We start from the raw sequence: 18,960 nt of genomic DNA on the forward strand, positions 1-18,960 counted from the left end.
TTATAGATGTTATTTATTTTGAATTGGGGAATTTTGGAGAATGTTGTATATATATTATAAAGAAAAAGTAAAATAAATTAGAGTAAAGAAACATAAATATTTTGAGATATTAAAAATTAGTTTAGTAGCAACGCATCACTAAGATCTGTTGGGGATATTACACAGAGTAATAATGGAAGAACAAGGTTAACACAAAATACAAACAAAAAATAGATAACTGGAGGCACTATATCATTTTCCTAAGAGAATATTCCCCCCCCCCCCCCCCAACACTTTTGTTGCTAAAGGGTTATCGCAAAGTTGTCCTTAGGATACAACCAAGATGTTGGGTTATACAGATAGCAATTCTAGAGAATGACCACAGGATTTCTTGTGTTTTTCTCAAACTTACTATTTTGTGGAATTAGTTATTTTTTCAAGTGAACATAAGCCTTTATTTATACCCATAGGGTTATATTTCATCAAAAGGCACGTATAGAGAGTTAAAACGTTTCATAAAATTGTTAATAAGGCTTGAAATCTCTTCAACCTTTCTGAACAGTCGCCAAAAAATTCTATAGAAATCCCGTTTCACGATTTTTGATCGGTGGAAAATTACTTTCAATCTATCGAGTGCTCTTTTTGATCAATCAAACAGGAATCGAAACAGTGATCAAGACATCCAGAGACTCCAGGATTATTTTCTTGCCATTTTCGATCGATCGAACCAAAGTTTCAATCGATTGAAAATGCTGTACTTCGAATTTTCACTTAGAAAATTCCAGAACTTGAATTTTCACTTTATGAAACAATATTCTCCAAACTCAAACATCATTATTACAACTTATCCTTGTATATACCTATATATACAACAAGATCAACCTACTTAAACTATCTAATGACTCAGTGACAAAGTTTTCTTTATCACAACAATGAGTTAAAGATTAAAAATAGAGAGACAAACTATGAAGGAAAGAAAATTCAACAATGTAACAACAAATATAAATATTTTCTCCAATATTCAATCCTAGATATGAGAATGCAAGAGAGCTTTCATTTATATCAAAGCAAAGCTACCATATTAAATTTACCCATGTAGTAGAAAGAAATGTTTAATTACCACATGGTGAAAATTTCCCACCTTCAATTGAACACTAAAAGCTCATCCGATATATAACTTTTTAAATTTTCATGGAATAATTTCCAAGTAAATCTTAGCAAGTATAAAAATTAATAATAATTTCTTCAATTACTCTTTAATAGAAATGAATATAATTTGGAAGGATTCTACACAGATTTGAAAATATTAATCATTTTGTCTTGTGACTGGTTGGCAAAGCCACTGTCTTCCATTTTTTTTTTTCATTGCGTACTTATCATCCTTAACTTAGACATAGACAAAAGAAAGAAAGAAAACAAAGTAATTTAAAGAGCCCAAGTATAAACAATGAGACATACACAGTTTTCACGTAAATGAGTGTAAGGCCAAAGAACGAGGAATGAACATTATGGTCCTAATTTTGCGGAGAAAATGGGCAAATGCCCCTTTCAAAAAAAAAATCTAGCATTTTGCCCCCTTTCCCAAACTAATTAGGGAAATGCCCCTCTTTTGAAACTCGATTTTCTCAAAATAGAGTTATAAAAAAAAAATTAAAATTCTGGAGCCCTATAGTGGCGTTTTAAGGAGCCTATAGTGACGTTTTAAGGACCTATAATGGCATTTTGTAATCCGATCTCCATGAAGTCGAGTTACATGCAATTTTTTTTTTCTTTTTTTTACCTATAACTCGACTTTATGGAAATCGGATTACAAAACACCACTATAGGTCCTTAAAACGTCACTATAGGATCCTTAAAAACGTCACTATAGGGTTTAACTCGATTTTGAGAAAATCGAATTTCAAAAGAGGGGAATTTTCCTAATTAATTTGGGAAAGAGGGCAAAATGCTAGATTGTTTTTTTGAAAGGGGCAAAAGCCAATTTTTTCCCTAATTTTGCAAATAACACCAGGCGAATGCAGATTAGAATGCACTAAACAAATGACTTCTGTTAGATTTTAGACCCCTGTAAAACACAGTTTGTGTAACCTAATTTATTAGCCAAGTTGTTACTTAATAATTCAGATCTAGGTTAATCATTCATCACATGCAATAAACACAGCGAAAAAGTAAGTACCACAAGATGTGATGACCCAAGAAAGCCAATGAAACAATCTAGTTTCAAGGTAAAAAATCTGGGGAGGATTTAACCTAAACAATCCACAAGACAACAATTCACTAATAGAATGGAAGTTTTTACAATAGATTTAATCCTAAATCTATTGCGCTACCTCATGTAGTACTTAGTCATGTGACCGCACGTAGCTCCAAATCTACAGACTCTTTTATTATGAATTTGTTGCATACAAACGCTTATGTTTGTGACTCTGAGAACTCCACTTAAAGGTTTAGATCATCAATTATAGTTGATTTGATGCAGTAACTTTAGATCTACTAGTTCTAATGGTATGAGAATGATTTCCGATAGTGACTTTTAATGGAGAAGGCACAACACCTTTTAGATCTCAAAAGAGAAGCTCTGAAGTTATTAACAAAACATGCCTTAGAGTTTCTTTTAAATACTTAGTGAAATAGAAACCCTGATCACTTGATGGGCTTAATGGGTTGTTGGGTTTAATTAAAATTCTACAGATCCATGTCTTGATCAGTCGAGCCTGGCATATTTTGAATTTCCTGAACCTGCAGCTTCCTTGTTCTTGTATTTTAACTTGCAATACCTTGAGCATTGTCTAATTATACTTATAGATAGGGGTGTGCATGGGTCGGGTTGGGTCAGATTAAGGGGATTTTTTGACCAATCCACCATGGTGGATCAAAAAAATTCAAGCCAACCCAACCCACATGGGTTGGGTTGGATCCGGTTGAACCCATGGGTTGGAAAAATTTATTATTATTATTATTGTTAAGGACAAATTTTGTGTAATTGGCTAATCCTTTGACAAAACGCACTTTACTTGTAATTGGATAGATCTAGGATGTATTTAATACTTCAAGGAAAAAGAGTTCAAGTTTAGTATTGAAGCCATGCAAATCTGTCCAAGAAACAAGTGAAGAAGTGCTGATTTTTTAAAGCTCGACAGCTGCTCGACACCTCTCGACAGCTAGGGTATTTGTCGAGCTCTTAAGCTATTTCTTATCGCAATCTCGATAGCTTATCGACAACTGGTCGATCGATCGAGATATCTTCTGTCCTCTCGACACCTGCTTGACACCTCCTCGATCGATCAAGAATTACTAAGCTTTTATGAAATTTAGTTTTTCAGATCTGATTTTCGACCCATGCTGACATGTATGTGTAGGGTTTCTTTTCACATAACCCTAGACATATATAAGGTTTATTTTAGAGGCCGTCACATAAGAGAAACAAGGGAGAACATATGCAAAAGGTGACCGATGCCTTATTCTTTCTGAAAGAAGTTACTGCGTCTTTGCACTTTAGGGTTTTGTAACCAAGTGCTTCTTAATCTTCATTGTTGATGAAGTGAAGAACTTTGCAGCCAACATTTTCTTCTAGTTGGTAATTAAGTAGCGTACTGGGATCCGCGCAATTGGTTAGCCACGTACTAGGATTCGTGCATCAAAGGGTGACGTTCATATATTGAAGAGTTCAGAGGTTCTGAAGCGGTAGAAGGTTTCTGCTGTGAGTTCATCTACGAAGATTGTAGAGTCTAGGGACAAAGGTTTTGTACTAGATCTGAAACTTCTCTTTACTATAGTGGATTGCTTTTCGGGAAGGTTTCCCCCTCAGGTTTTTTACTGTGAAACTAGTTTGTTTCATTGGTTTTCTTGAGTTATCATATCTTGTCTTATTTATTTTTTTGTTGCATAATTTTGACATGATATTGATGTTTGTTTGTTTTTACAAGTTTTGTTCATAATAAATCTAATTAACAACTTGGGTTTAAAACTTGTTAATTCTATCAACCGGGGTCTAAATTTTCCAAAAATTATTATTATTAAATTGAATAAAAAAATATAAATATAAATATATTTTAAAAATCCAAAGATTAGTATTAATGTAACTCCTTAAAAGCAAACAACACTAATGACTAAACAACAATAGTAATTTACTAGGGTTTGTGTGAACTAATTAACTTTTATATAGGATAGACAGAGCTAGTTATTTTAAAAATTTTATTAATTATATAATATATTTTAAATATATATATATATATATATATATTAAATATATGGGTGGGTCGGGTTGGGTTTGGCGGGTTTTGAATTTTATGACTCAAACCCAACCCAACCCACCAAACCCTAAAAACCGACCCAACCCGACAGGTTGGGTTGGGTCGGGTTAGTTTTAGTGGGTTGGCGAGTTGACTGCACACCTCTATTTATAGACTTAGTAATCTATATCTAGACAAGTTTGTGTTCATGGTTTGCCAATTGTTCTAAACTTTTAAAACCTAACAACTTCAATCTCTAAAGCATAAATTTTGTCAATGGATATCTTATTAAAATTAGTTTGTGATACTGCTAAGTTGATTGAGAAAAATGTTAACATACTACATAATCTCAAAAAACCTCATATGGCTATCACTCAAAGCCTTTTGCCAATATACAATGTAACAATGGCAATATCCCTTGCCTTAACCCTCAATTCCAAAAAGTTAAGATCAATTTTTGCTTCATGTTTAGCTATATAAGGTTAGAACAACTGTTACGTAGGTATGATATAACTTAAACAAAATAGTTCTCTAAGTTTAATATGTCCAAGGCATATCTTTCTTTTGAGATACCAAAGGCAAGTGAAGAATACCAATGTTCTTTCACTGCACATTTGTAGCCTTCTCAAGGTAAAATTAATTATTAAAAAAAATCATGAAATCAAAACTAAATGCAAGAGAGTAACATGACCATGAAAATCAATTAATTTGTGTTGTGTTCATAGATTTCATACCATGAAATAAGTGTATGCCCAACATATTAGTAATGGTAAAATTTCATTTAACAATCCACAAAAATTTCGTGCTTCTCTATCTCCCCAGGGCCTTATCGATCTGATTAGTTTTTAGTCATTAATTTTTTTTCTTTTATTTTTAATACAAAAATGGTGGGTATGCTAAAAGACATGAAGAAGAGAGAAATATGTGGTTTAAGCTTAGGCAATTAAGGAGAGATGAATGAAATAATAGTAAAAATAAATTAATGTGATATTTTGGGTAACAGTAAAAAAAACTTAATGAAAAGAGGTAAAAAAAAAGCTAAAAGAAAAATTAGAGTTCCATATCGCAGGACCTTATGCACTCCTACAAGAGGTCTTTATTTTATATATATACTAGTCGCTAACCCGTGCTATGCAGGAGAACCTACCTATTTGTGAGGTAGACTAAAATAATTTTATAAAATCTTAAATTGATTAAAAAACTACACCATTGCATGATTTGTTCTTGTATGACTTCAATTTATGTTACAATTTGACAAAGAAGTCATTACTTTAACGTACAATGGCTTACAAAAAATTTGTCAGACAATTTCAGATACTACAAAAAAATAGCTCAAAAATTCAGATATTAAAACTTTTGAAAGACCAAAAAATATTAAAGAATTAGATGATTCATTGCTTAGAAATTATTAAAACAAAACAAAATATATATGACTAAACAATAGAGAAATATAAGAGAAAGATGTATTACATGCAAAAGAATAATCCATGACTATAATTATTGAAAGGAATCAGAAAAGATTCAGAGCCTACAAATTATAGATAATATATATATATATATATATATATATATGTGTGTGTGTGTGTGTGTGTGTGTGTGTGTGATTGCACAAATTCATATATTAAAACTTCCAAATTCTAAAAAAAATATATAATTAAAGAATAAGTTATTGAAACAATTCAAAAAAGTATATGACTATTCAAAAGAGAAATATAAGAAAAAAAAAGTACACGAACCCATAAGCAATAAGCTTTAAATTTTAATGGGTCTAAACTTTAAACGAACCTTATCAACATGTGGCCCATGCTAAAAAATGTTGAGCAAGAGCCCACGTTAAAATAATGCAAGCCATACCTTCTCTTAATATATCGTGTATAAGCTTTCTGCCCTAGAAATTAACATACTTTCATATCGTGAGATGAAACAAAGACATATGTAGTAGTAGCAACCTTGAATTTCATTTATTGCAAGCTTTTTTATATCGGAAAAAACAGCTAAAGAGAATTTAGTGGTTCATATACGAAAATGACTTTTTTAAAAAATACATGAAAAACCATAATTTTTTTTTTAACAAACCATAATTTTTTTTTTTTTTTTTAAACAAAGTAAAGGAGAAGAAAATAACAAAAGAAGAGCTTATACCTTTACTCGGCTTTAAAAAAAAAAAAATATATATATATATATATATATATATATATTGGGGTTTGCACTATTTTTATAGTGTTTATGATTAACTTTGCAAATTTGGAGATAAATTATCAACGTTTGAGTTTGAGTTTAAGTTGGAGTTGTTAGAGAGATAGAGTTTCACTCATTGTTAAGTTTGGACTAAATAGAAATAATTTTGTTAAAAAAAATGATACGATAAGTTTGAGTTTAAGTTGAGCTTGTTAGAGAGATAGAGTTTCACTCCTTGTTAAGTTTGGACTAAACAAAAATAATTTTATCAAAAAAAAGATAATGATGTGGCAAGATTTGGAGATATCAATAAAAAGTTAAAGGCTTCAGTTTATATATATATATATATATATATATATATAAACTAGTTGTTAACTCGTGCGATGCATAGGAATAGCTGTTGAATGAGTTTCAAGAAAAAAAAACCATTATTTTTTAGTAGGAGTAGCAATTGAAAATGCATGAAATTTAAAATAAATAAATAAAATGATATTGAAAGAAATAATACAAAGTTTTATTAGTTAGGCAGAAGAAAGCAATGTTATTTTATTTATTAGTTTTTTGTAGGAAGGAATAAAAGACATAATGTTGCGTCTTTAGTTTAGTCTATGTTGTATATATAGGTATATATAAGATATGTTGTAATATATATGCCAAAAAGTACCTATTGAAATGTCATAACTCTTCAAATTTGATATACCAAAAAAGTCTCTACTGAAAGGTCATAACCCTTTATATTGGATATACCAAAAGGTGTCTAGCCGAAAAGATGTCTATTGGCCAAAAAGGTGCCTATTGAATGAAATGTGCCTATTGAAAAATGAAAAGTCACAGCTGTTTGGTATTTTTGAATGTATACATGATATTAATTTATGTAGCCATGTGATGCAATAAGGAGTAGTTAATGAAAAGTCAAAAGGTATGTGCCTAATTAACTGAAAAAGTATCTAGTGAAAAATGAAAAGTCACAACTATTTAGTATTTTTAAATGTATACTAAATTTATGTAGTCATGTGGTGAAATGAAGAGTGGTCATCTTCAAATTTGATATACCCAAAAGTCTTTATTGAAAAGCTGTAACTCTTCATATTGGATATACCAAAAGATGTCTATTGGTATATTCACATTAACTTTTGACCTGTGCTTCCACAATCTTTTTCTTCGTAAGAACGCAAATGTATAAATTTTATTTTTGTAGTTATTGTTATGGACAAAAATCAAATGTTTTTTTTTTTTTTCCAATAAAATGTTTATTGTTAATGTAACTTATTTTTGTAAGCATCAACATGTAACTGATTTCTATTATCTACACTCATAACTTCTCGTATTCGCCTTGGTGTTGAGTGCTTGTTATTAGCATTGGTTTACTGTATAAAATAAATGCATAAATGCACTTTTAGTCCCTACATTTTGGCTTTTTTCCATTTTAGTCCCTACATTTTAATTTTACCACTTTTAGTCCCTAAATCAATTAAAGCGTTCCATTTTGGTCCTTTCCGTTAACCCACTAATAGAAATTGCTTAGGTGGTAGACGGACCTATTAAAATAATAATAATAAAAAAAGGGTAAACTACGTATTTGGTCCCTATCCTATATATCATATTTCAATTTGGTCCCTAACCTTTCAATTGTGTCAATTTGGTCCTTACTGTTATTTTTTGGGTGAAAATTGATAACGTGTCTAATGGTCAAAATGAAAAATTAGCTTTCGTTGATGTGACAATACACTAAAATTTTATTTTGACTATTTAACATGTCATCAATTTTCATCTAAAATATAACAACAGAGACTAAATTGACATGACACTGAAAGGTTAGAGACTAAATTGACACAACTGAAAGGTTAGGGACCAAATTGAAATATACTATAAAAGATAGGGACCAAATATGTAGTTTACCCAAAAATTTATTTTACTATTAAAAATGCCACGTCAGCTTATAAATTTAAAAAAAATATATTTATTAATTTGAACTAAATAAAAAAAATTAAAAACAGATCATTTAAAAAAGAAATTAAATTAAAAAAAAAAATTCTTTACATTATGTTCTTCCTAGTCATCATGAAGAGCATGTTCATGTTCTTCCTTAAATAATATGTTTGGTTGCCAAGGAAATTAAAAAAATCAAGAACATGCCAACATGGAACACATAAAATCAAAGGGCACTGATCTAAAAAATACAAAGACCTTCAAAGATTCAAAACACAAAGAACACAAACCCAAAACCAACCCTCAATCTCTAGCAAACCTAGAACATCACATGAAAAATCAAACCCTCCATAAAAACATCAAACCCTAAAACAAATCCATAAATTTCAAACCCAAATTCGAGAAACCCGTAAACAAACCTAGAAATTTTAAACCCACCGATCTAATAGAGACCCATTGATCTGTGAGAGATTGGAGGTAAATACACTTTAAACCCAAATCCAAACCATCGCTAACCTCAGCCCCTCCACTGTTACCAATCAGTCCATCAAGCCACTGCAACCCACACCAACGTCAAACCCATCCAACAATCCACCCCCACCAACCACCGGACCAACCACCACTTCACAACCATTGATCCGAGAGAGAGCTTTAGAGATTTTTCCAAATCCACGATTTGAGAGAGAGACTTTAGAGCTTTAAAGCCTTAGAAAGATGAAAGAGAGAGGCAGATTTTGGTCTAAGAAAGAGATCTTTAGAGATTTTCGTTTCGGTAAGCAAACCCAGATCTACGATCTCTCTCTCTTCACCCAACATCCAACCTAATCATGCTCCTCCTCACTTGAATTCGACCACAGATACTTCCCCAACGCAAGTCCAGCGTAGAACGGAATGTAAAATGTCGTAGCTGATTCTGGCTTCATAACCCGGCATTTGTGCTTGAAGAGCCGGTTGTGGAAAATGATTTCTGAAACAAACTGGTCCGTCTAGTACCACACAAAGGTGGGAGAGGAGGACAGCGTCATTTTGAGATGGGAGAGGGTGGGATTGGGAGAGGTAGAGCTGGTGGAGGTGGTGGATTGGGATGTGAATGTGGTGGTAGAGAGAAAGTTTGAGGGAGTGGAGAGTGGTGGTGTTTGGGTCTAGGGTTAGGGATAGGGTTTTGTGGTTTGGGATTATGATGAACACCATGGTTGGTTGTGGTGTGATTGTTTGAATTTTGAGATTTAATTAATTTAATTTCTTTTTTAAACTATCTATTTTTAATTTTTTTATTTAGTTAAAATTAGTAAATAATTTTTTTAATTTATAAGCTGATGTGGCATTTTTAATAGTAAAATAAAATTTATTATTATTATTTTAATAGTTTCATATGCCACCTAAGCAATTTTTGTTAGAGGGCTAACGGAAAGGACCAAAATGGAATGCATTAATTGATTTAGGGACTAAAAGTGGTAAAATTAAAATATATGGATTAAAATGGAAAAAAGCCAAAATGTAGGGACTAAAAGTGCATTTATGCCTAAAATAAAAGGGGTTAATAGTATGCCATTATGGTGTGTAGGTGACAATGGCATCAAGGAGTGAATGGTTAGATGCATTCCTGGCTTATGATTTTGACAAATCATACTTCAACAACATTGATGCTGGTGATGATAATGATGATGATGACTGGTGGGGTTTAGAGTGTGATAGCGAAGATGAAGCAAAGTTTGACTTTGTGAATCCTTTGGTAGGTGAGATGTTCACCTATATGCAACGACATTATGATAAATAGCCCATGCGTTATAGTATCCTTACGGGCCAAGGAAACATGGATGAATTTGACAGTAATCCTAATAAGTGCTTTGAGATGTTTCGCATGACACGCCCATATCTGTTACATTTAGTGGATGAGTTGGTCAGTCATGGATACTTAAAGGAAGGGCAGGGTGATGTGGATGCCACGCAGGTGGCCGCCATGTTGTTATACATACTTGGCCACAGTACTCGAATGAGGTGTGTTGCAGACAGATTCCAGCACTCAATTAAGACAGTGTCCCGCCACTTCCGCAGGGTGTTACGGGCTCTTCATTCATATGCGAGACATCTCATTAAGCCAGATCCAGATATAATTTGCCTCCCCAAACATCGTCGAGTGAACAAGTACTACCCATGGTTCAAGGTAATATATATCACTTAATTGTATTGTAAACGTATTCTATTTAACTAGGTACATACATCATCAGTACTTGTGTCATGTGCAGAACTGTGTTAGGGCAATGGATGGCACCCATGTGAGTGTTCAGCCTCCTAAACATGCGATTTAAGCATACAGGAGCCGAAAGGCTATGGTAACCACCAATGTGTTGTGTGTGTGCAACATGGATATGCAGTTTGTTTATGTTCATGCAGGGTGGGAAGGTAGTGTTAATGACTCACGGGTGTTGGAGGAAGCGATTGGTGACCCGAAGCATGGATTCCCATGGCCACCTACTGGTACTACAATTAATCTCAAAGGCTATCAATTTTTGCATGTTTTGTTTATAGTTATTGTAGCCAATTCTAAATAGCTTCATAAACATGTAAGAACATACTACTTGGTGGACTCAGGCCTGCCTATTGGCACAAGCTTCCTTCCACCTCACAAATCAACTAGGTACCATGCCCAGGAATTTCATTCTAGTAACAGGAATCCAACAACCAAGAAAGAGTTGTTCAACTATTGACACTCTTCCTTGTGAATGGTTATTGAACAATTGTTTGGGGTGCTAAAGGCTCATTTTCCAATCCTCAATTTAATGCCAAACTTCAAGCGTAGTAGGCAACACTATGTGATTACTGTATATTGTTGTCTACACAGTTTTCTATGCATTAATAACTGTTGTGATGAATTGTTTAACACATGGGACAATGTTGAATATGAAGGAAATCCTATTGTTCTGCCCGATAGTGGCAACAATGGAGCTTCCACCAGCACCGCAAACTAGAGGCATGTTGTGGAGATGTCGGAAGCATCAAAGAGACATATGGCCCACTTTAGGGATGACATCACCGATGCTATGTGGGTTGATTATGTCGCTTGTAGGCATTGATTTCGCACATGAATTGTATTGTAAATGCTTACATGTTGATATTTATAGACTTGGTAGCATAGGGCAGGCGATTAGCATTTACTAGGTGCATGTTTAGCACATGTTATGTATTTTTTTTATAACAGTATTACGCTATTTTGGAACCACGAATGTATGATGCGCATAAGTTCGGTATTTAGTATTTATACCATTGTATTATGCACTATTATTGTAGGGTCAATGGTATTTGAAGTTTCTGTCAAGTCCACATTTTGCCCACTTTTTACTTTGGTGATGATGGGTGATTTCATAATGGTATAGCATGATTTTATAAACTATGTGCAGTGAACTATAAAAGGATATTTGGGATTAAATTCTGCTTGCCCTGTTTTTATTCATATCGATGCTTAAATACACTAACAACACAACTGAATCATAAACAATAGGAAAGGCAAAAAATAAGAATGCTACCATTACAAAACAACAATGTTATATATAAGGTTACAATAACTCTGTCATTCAACACATACGTTGCCAGGTCCAATACCTACACTAGAAGGCACTCCTAACACCTACAATACATTTTCATGTCCAACCACATGATAGAATTTCATTACGCAAACCACTAATCCAAATTCAAAATCATGGCAAACACATTTGCCGTAATCACCAAGTGAAAATATAAACAACACCACAAATGCCAACCATGACATAAGTAGAGCAATTTGATATTTACGTGCTTGCGCATTGGCCATACGAAGGGAAACCCTTGCTTTTTCAGCACTACACTTTGCTACTCTTTCCCTATGGAGTAGGTTTGCTATCATTGCACAGGCTTCCATCTCATTGTTTTTTGCCATAGCTGCCTTGGCCTCAAGCCTAGTAAATTTCGCAATGACACTCTCCACGCCTACATGGGATGCCATCCAACCACTTAAAGGACTTACAATGTTCGTCGCTGCCCTGCATATTAAACAAAGCTGGTAAGTACATGAGCTAAGGAGCATAGCAACTTTAACCATAAAGGAACGATGATAGTAAGCATAGCTGATACTTACAGGCTTCCAATGTCTATAGCCATAAAACTGTCTACCGAAATTATGGAGCTGCAAAGATGTGCACAACACACACTGATCCATGTCACACACATGCCCCCTATAGTTGGAATTATAGCTACTAGCACTTGCCTCCGACATTGAGGTGAAATGTCCACCCCTACAAGGCATATTCAATGTCATTCAACACATAGCTAACCATACTAAAAAATTTCATTAAGTTGTATGCAGTAAGAGATGACACTAGTGCAAATTGTATTGACTATTTTGGTCAATGAAATCTTGATCTACTTTTTCTTAGCTCAACTAATTATTTGAGAGCCTAAAAGACATTGAGTTTTTCTAATGTTGTAATTCATGATCTTAAGAACTGCGTGCTGGAATGTCAAGTGTTTTTCTCTGCATAATAGAATAAATTAACTAATTTACATGACAAATCAGTAGCAATATCTCCCACATTCCATGTTCCATTACCTACTTTGATGCCATTTAGAGAATAGTTAGATAACTCTTCAAAACAATTTCTAGTATGCAGACCTGATTGCATACAAATAATTTTTATTCATTTGTCTATTCTAAATTAACTTTCAATAGTGTCTAATTTTCATGCTCGGATTTTGCAGGTCATCTATCTTGCTAGGGGAGATGGTACACTTCTTTTACTTTTCAGCATTGCTGTCATTTTGGGGATTTGGCATTAGAAGACCCCCTGCTAGAGTTGAAAGAGGGGTTTTAGAGAGGATGGGAGAGGTTTAAAACAAGTTTCCACCGAAAAAGCTCTTTAAAAAGCTGATTCTGGGCGAGTCGCGACTGGCGAGTCGCGAGACAAGTCGCGAGTGAGCCGCGAAACCTCTCTGTCTAAACTCGCGGCTTAGACTCGTGGCTTGCAAGCCGCCAAACCGAGTAGCCAAAACTGGCAGCTTGCTGGCAGCTCGCGCAAGTAGCCAAAATGAGTGGCCAAAAATTCTGATACTTGTTTTTCAAAACAGAACATGTTTAAACATTGAAAAACAAAGTAAGCACTAAACATAAACACAAAAAATGATAAAAATCACTTCCAAAAACATATAAAATGATCAAAAATCTTTTTGGATTAATCCATATAAGATTGAGCACACACACATCACATTTAGACAAGTACAATCTAACAAATGAATAAGACATTCATTGAACATTAGGCATGTGTGTTGTGTGTGTGTATCAAATGTGGAATAGTCCTTAGTCTAGAGTGAAGCTTCAATGATCAATTCAATCAAGTCATACACAACTAGTGCTAAGTCAAGTGGTCTATCTCAATTATAGAAATGAGCATATATGACCTCCCACAAGAAAATGATTACATATGATGAAGTTTTTCATTTGGCTTCTTTACAATTCATAACATTTGATCATTTTGAATCAAAACATCTCATTTTGAGATCGATGCCTGAAATTTGTGATATTTCAATTTGATGAACAAGCCTTTGGCTTTTTGGGTATCATACAATTTCATTTAAGTCGCTTTCCCTTTTTCCTAGTCGAATACTAGTATATGCGACGGCTTTTGTAGCTCATTATCTCTTTTCATTTTGAGATTTACATTTATTGAGCTCTTTAAGCAATAAAAATAAAAGAGTAGGAAGAGATATAAGCACAAGTCTACGCATGTATCAAGACTAACATGACTATTGACTAATCATTCATGACAAGCTTGAAGATCGATTTACAACAATCACACAAAGATGTCAAGATTTTTCCCACAAAGATATAAGTGCAAAAATAACAAGCTAAGCTCGAAAATGCACAAAGCCATTTGTACAAAGGTACAAGGCCAAACTCACATGTGATATGTGCTCAAACATATACGATCAAACTTTTTGAATTTTTCACTTTTTATGTGGTTTTGGATTTTTTACTCACACAAAACTGAAATATAAAAGTAAGATAAAAAACAAAACAATGCATAAAAATAGATGCAAGATGCACAAAATGCATGAAGTTATGACATTTAAAGCATGAAGGGTCCTACAAAGATCGAAAGAATTAGATCAAGGACCAAAAGAGTAAAGGCTCAACCATAGGAACCCTTCCTCATCCAAACGGAACGATTGTTTGGAATGAGTGTCTCAAGAGAAGTGAGACGAGGGTTGGAAGAATGAGAACTGGAGATGCACATAGTCAAGGAGTTAAGAGCATTAAACATTTTCTTTAACAACATGCTATTTTCACTCAAAACCAGTTTACTCTTTTTAGCACAACTTCCAAAAAACTCAAGTTTTTCTTTTCTTTTGATTCTTTTAAAAGCATGAAACTTAGAGCATTGAGGTCTTAGATGACCAAAGGCACCACAATGGTGACAAACAATGTGTTTAGGTCCACTCTTCAACTTTTTGGGAAGGGATCTAGCAACATTTTTTTGTTCCCTCTTCAACTTATGACATTGAGGTCTTATATGACCAATCACACTACAATGGTGGCAAGTTGGAACAAACTTAAATCCATCCAAAGCCTTAGGTTGAGACCTAAACGAAGGTTTTGACTTAACAACCTTTCTCTCCACCTTTTGATTTCTTTTATGTGGAGGAATGTACACCGATTTGTCCTTTAAGGTAGAACACACACTAGGCACAAAATCGGGTACCACAACATGATTGCAACAAATATTATCATCCATTTTATCAATGGGTTCAGCAATCAAACACTTGGCATGCATCTTAAGAGATTCAATTTCACATTTAAGATCATCAACAAGTTTGTTAGACAAAACAAGTTTAGCATCCAAGTCCATATTCAAACGTTCAAACTCTTTCAGCTTTTCAAGAGAAATTTCAGCAAGTTTTTTATATTTCTCAACCAATTTGTTGGATTCATTGAGCTTAGCAATCAAATCATCATTTTCACAAAATAACTTGCTCAAATTCTTTTGAAACTTCTTAGCATTTTTCTTCAAGAGTTTGTCAACAACACCCATGGATTCAAATAACATGTCATCACACTTATGAGGATTAACACTCATAGAGGCATTTTCACAAACACGTGGCATGTTACATTCATCACCAACCAAATCATGCAAAGAGTCATATAAAGCACAATCCATGGCAAATAAACACAAGGGGTCAAGGATCACACTTAGGTATTTAAACCACAACAAGTGTACCCGCTCTGATACCAATTGAAAGTTCAAAAACGTGTAAAAACACCTTTGAACGTTTAGACCCCCAAATAACAACTTAATCAATTCAAGCAATATGTCAAACAACTAGTGTGCGGAAACTTAACATATGCTATCATACGAAATTGATTAAATACTATCTAAACCATAACAAAATAAAATCCACAGCAGATAATTTAAAGGCAAAGATAGAGGAAGGAAGATGCAAACACAAAGACAACACGCGATGTGTTATCGAAGAGGAAACCGAAGTCCTCGGCGAAAAACCTCTCCGCCGCCCTCCAAGCGGTAATCAATCCACTAGAAAATATAGTTGGGATACAAGGACAGCAATAGACCCTCCAAGCCTAATCTACCCAGTGCACCTAAGCCCTCCAAGCTTCTTGCTCCAACGAGGTTGCGCCGAACCTTTTTCTTTTCTAACTTTCCGGATTCCGCTACTAGACCGTAGCATCAACCAATGAAGATTGGTTCGGTTCCTTCCTAACTGCTTCCCAGAAATCCAAACAACAGACTCACAATGATGATGATGGTGAGAACCTGGTTTGGTATAATGCCTCTCAAGGATTTGACAATGGAGAGGAAGAGAGTTGAGGAATTTGAAGAGATTCTAAGGTAGAGATTGTGGGTGAAACAATCTGGTTTTTCTTTAGGGTTTCTATCTCAAAATTCTCTCTGGAAGCTCTCTTTCAATCGTGGGTAATAGGGGTATTTATACTGGAGTGGAGAGGAATATGAAACGTCAGGTTTTTACAAAACAGGGGTGGCTCGCGGCTTGACCTCGCGGCTTGACTAAGTCGCGAGATCCAGTCGCGAGATAACCGTATGGCCAGTTGTCCTGTTTTGTCCTGTAGTGCTCCAGCTAGCATGACTGTTCATCTTCCAGCATGCTTGGCACGTGTGCAGCCGCGAGTCACCCGCGAGTCTCAGCCGCGACACTCTGTTTTCTTGCACACTCTTGAGCAAACTTCACTCTATCTCACTCACTACCCTTACATCAAACCCACCTAAATACAGGGTTACTAAATGCTGAATTACAAGCAAATTTGGCACGGAATAAAGCCAATAAGATGGTTGAATAAATTCAACCTTACATTAAGAACTGCGTGCTGGAATGTCAAGTGTTTTTCTCTGCATAATAGAATAAATTAACTAATTTACATGAGAAATCAGTAGCAATATCTCCCACATTCCATGTTCCATTACCTACTTTGATGCCATTTAGAGAATAGTTAGATAACTCTTCAAAACAATTTCTAGTATGCAGACCTGATTGCATACAAATAATTTTTATTCATTTGTCTATTCTAAATTAACTTTCAATAGTGTCTAATTTTCATGCTCGGATTTTGCAGGTCATCTATCTTGCTAGGGGAGATGGTACACTTCTTTTACTTTTCAGCATTGCTGTCATTTTGGGGATTTGGCATTAGAAGACCCCCTGCTAGAGTAACAGCAATATATTGCCTTCACAATAGACCAAAGGCAAGAGAAAGAAGATATTCTTCTATCTATATTGTTAAAAATTGTATTCAACAAGATTTAAGAGACTCATTGTACCCTTCACGCCTTTTCCAGGTACCATTGCTTCACAGGTACTTACCCAAAAAGTTCCTGTTTCTCAAGGAATAGTTCTATGTCAATTCATAGTGTGAGGAATTCAATTTAAAGTCCTTCAAATTAACTGTTCCAAATAGTGAGCAAGTACAATATGCAGAACTTGCAATAGGATGAAAACAATGTGCAACTTGAACTTAAATTTATAGGGAATGCAACCAAAGGAAAATCTTACAATTTCTTAAAAAACAGAGAGAGTTTTTTATTTACCTTTTTAGCAGAGAGATACTAAAATCATAGATAGAATCAAACTTGCCCTGCTGGCTCCAGGCATGTAATCAGCTATGTGTGCCCTCTACAACAAGCAAAATAATAATCCTTAAAATATTACTACAAAATCCTGAGTGCAAGAAATTGAAAGTAAGACTGTAATAAGAACAAAAATTATAGCAACATGGGCTGTGAGGTGGCTGCCACTGCCCCAACAACGATAATTTATGTCTTTATCCATGCTGCTCAATGTTGATAGCGTAGCAGTAAAATTGAATGTTCATGTTCAAAGAGATAATTGTTTCTCAAATTTTTTTTTTTTAAAAAAAAATGTTCAAAGAGATAAAGAACGCATGTCAGATATATCTCTCTTATTATATACTAACAATTATCATCTTTTACCTAAACAAAACTCTTTGACCTCAACAGACCCACAGAATTGAAAGCAGAAAATGAGAGGCGGAGTGAGGGTTTGGAGAGCTGAAGATTTGTGGTGAGAGAGTGGAGACGCTGCTGTGGTGTGTGGGTTTCTGAAGTTGGGGACAGAGTGTTTTGTTGTGGAAAAGGGCGTGAAGAGGAGAGAAAGAGACAACGTCGGTGGGCTTGGTGACCTTTCTGAACACTTGATTTGCAATTGATTTTTGTGGGACCCAGTGAGTGATATACGGTGAGTGTTTGAATTGAAAATTCCACTGAGATATTTCACCCAAACAACCCACCAAGCAGAGTTACAAGAAATTGGGGTATTTTTGAGTAACGAGTAACAAAAATTGAGTGAAAAGTGATAGATGATAAAAAAAACTAAGTAGGTCTAAATAAATTAACTAGGATCCGGTTAAACCATCCATTTTGAGGAATATTTCCTTAAAAATTGAAAAAATTATTAATACTTTTTCAATTTTTTTAAAAAAAATTAAAAATAAAAATTATTATATGCCCTAAGGACACGTACTAATAAAATCTAATTAACTATTGATGCTAAAAAATAAATTAAGAAACAAGTCAACAACGCGTAGGAGGTCCAAAACTTCTTTTTCAATCTCGTGTGGCGTGCAAACTTTAAGTAAAAGGAAAAACAAAACAAAATCCCAGAAATTCACAACCACAAGTCCACTGTCTGGTCCCCACCCACGTGAAGGGATTTCAAATCTCACTTTTATCCTAAAAATAATATAATTACTGTTGAAGTGGTTATGATTATTGTAATAGTTATATTATTTTATTGTGATAGTTATATTATTTTATTGTATTAAAAGTTAACATAAATTTATTATTACTGAATATTTTGTAAAGTAAATAAATAAAATAATTTTTTATAATGTGAAATAACTAAATTTTTTAAATATGACTGTGGATGCCCTTACCCATCCTCTTTCCAAATCCTTCTTTTCTCTCTTGAAACATCCAAAGATAGGCTAGTTAAAATCTCAGCTTTAATTTTCAGTTTTTGCCAGCCGCACGTTAGCCTTTTAGCTTTTCCCATGGCTATCCCTTGAACTCTTTCATAATTACGAATTTTATTATTATAATATTTTTTTTTGAAAAACTAAAACTTA

General features: G+C 34.1%; 1 long non-coding RNA gene across 1 annotated transcript; it reads right to left on the bottom strand.

The window, feature by feature from the left end:
- Positions 1–12,236: 12,236 nt before the first annotated feature.
- LOC115986244 lies at positions 12,237–18,001 on the bottom strand. Its single transcript, XR_004090611.1, has 4 exons — positions 17,807–18,001; positions 17,405–17,489; positions 12,430–12,586; positions 12,237–12,334 (listed from the first exon to the last, which is right to left on the bottom strand). It is a non-coding gene; the product is annotated as an uncharacterized LOC115986244 (long non-coding RNA).
- Between the last annotated feature and the right edge of the window lie 959 nt (positions 18,002–18,960).

This window comes from Quercus lobata, chromosome 4, assembly GCF_001633185.2.
Source record: "Quercus lobata isolate SW786 chromosome 4, ValleyOak3.0 Primary Assembly, whole genome shotgun sequence".
Classification (NCBI taxonomy): Eukaryota; Viridiplantae; Streptophyta; class Magnoliopsida; order Fagales; family Fagaceae; genus Quercus; species Quercus lobata.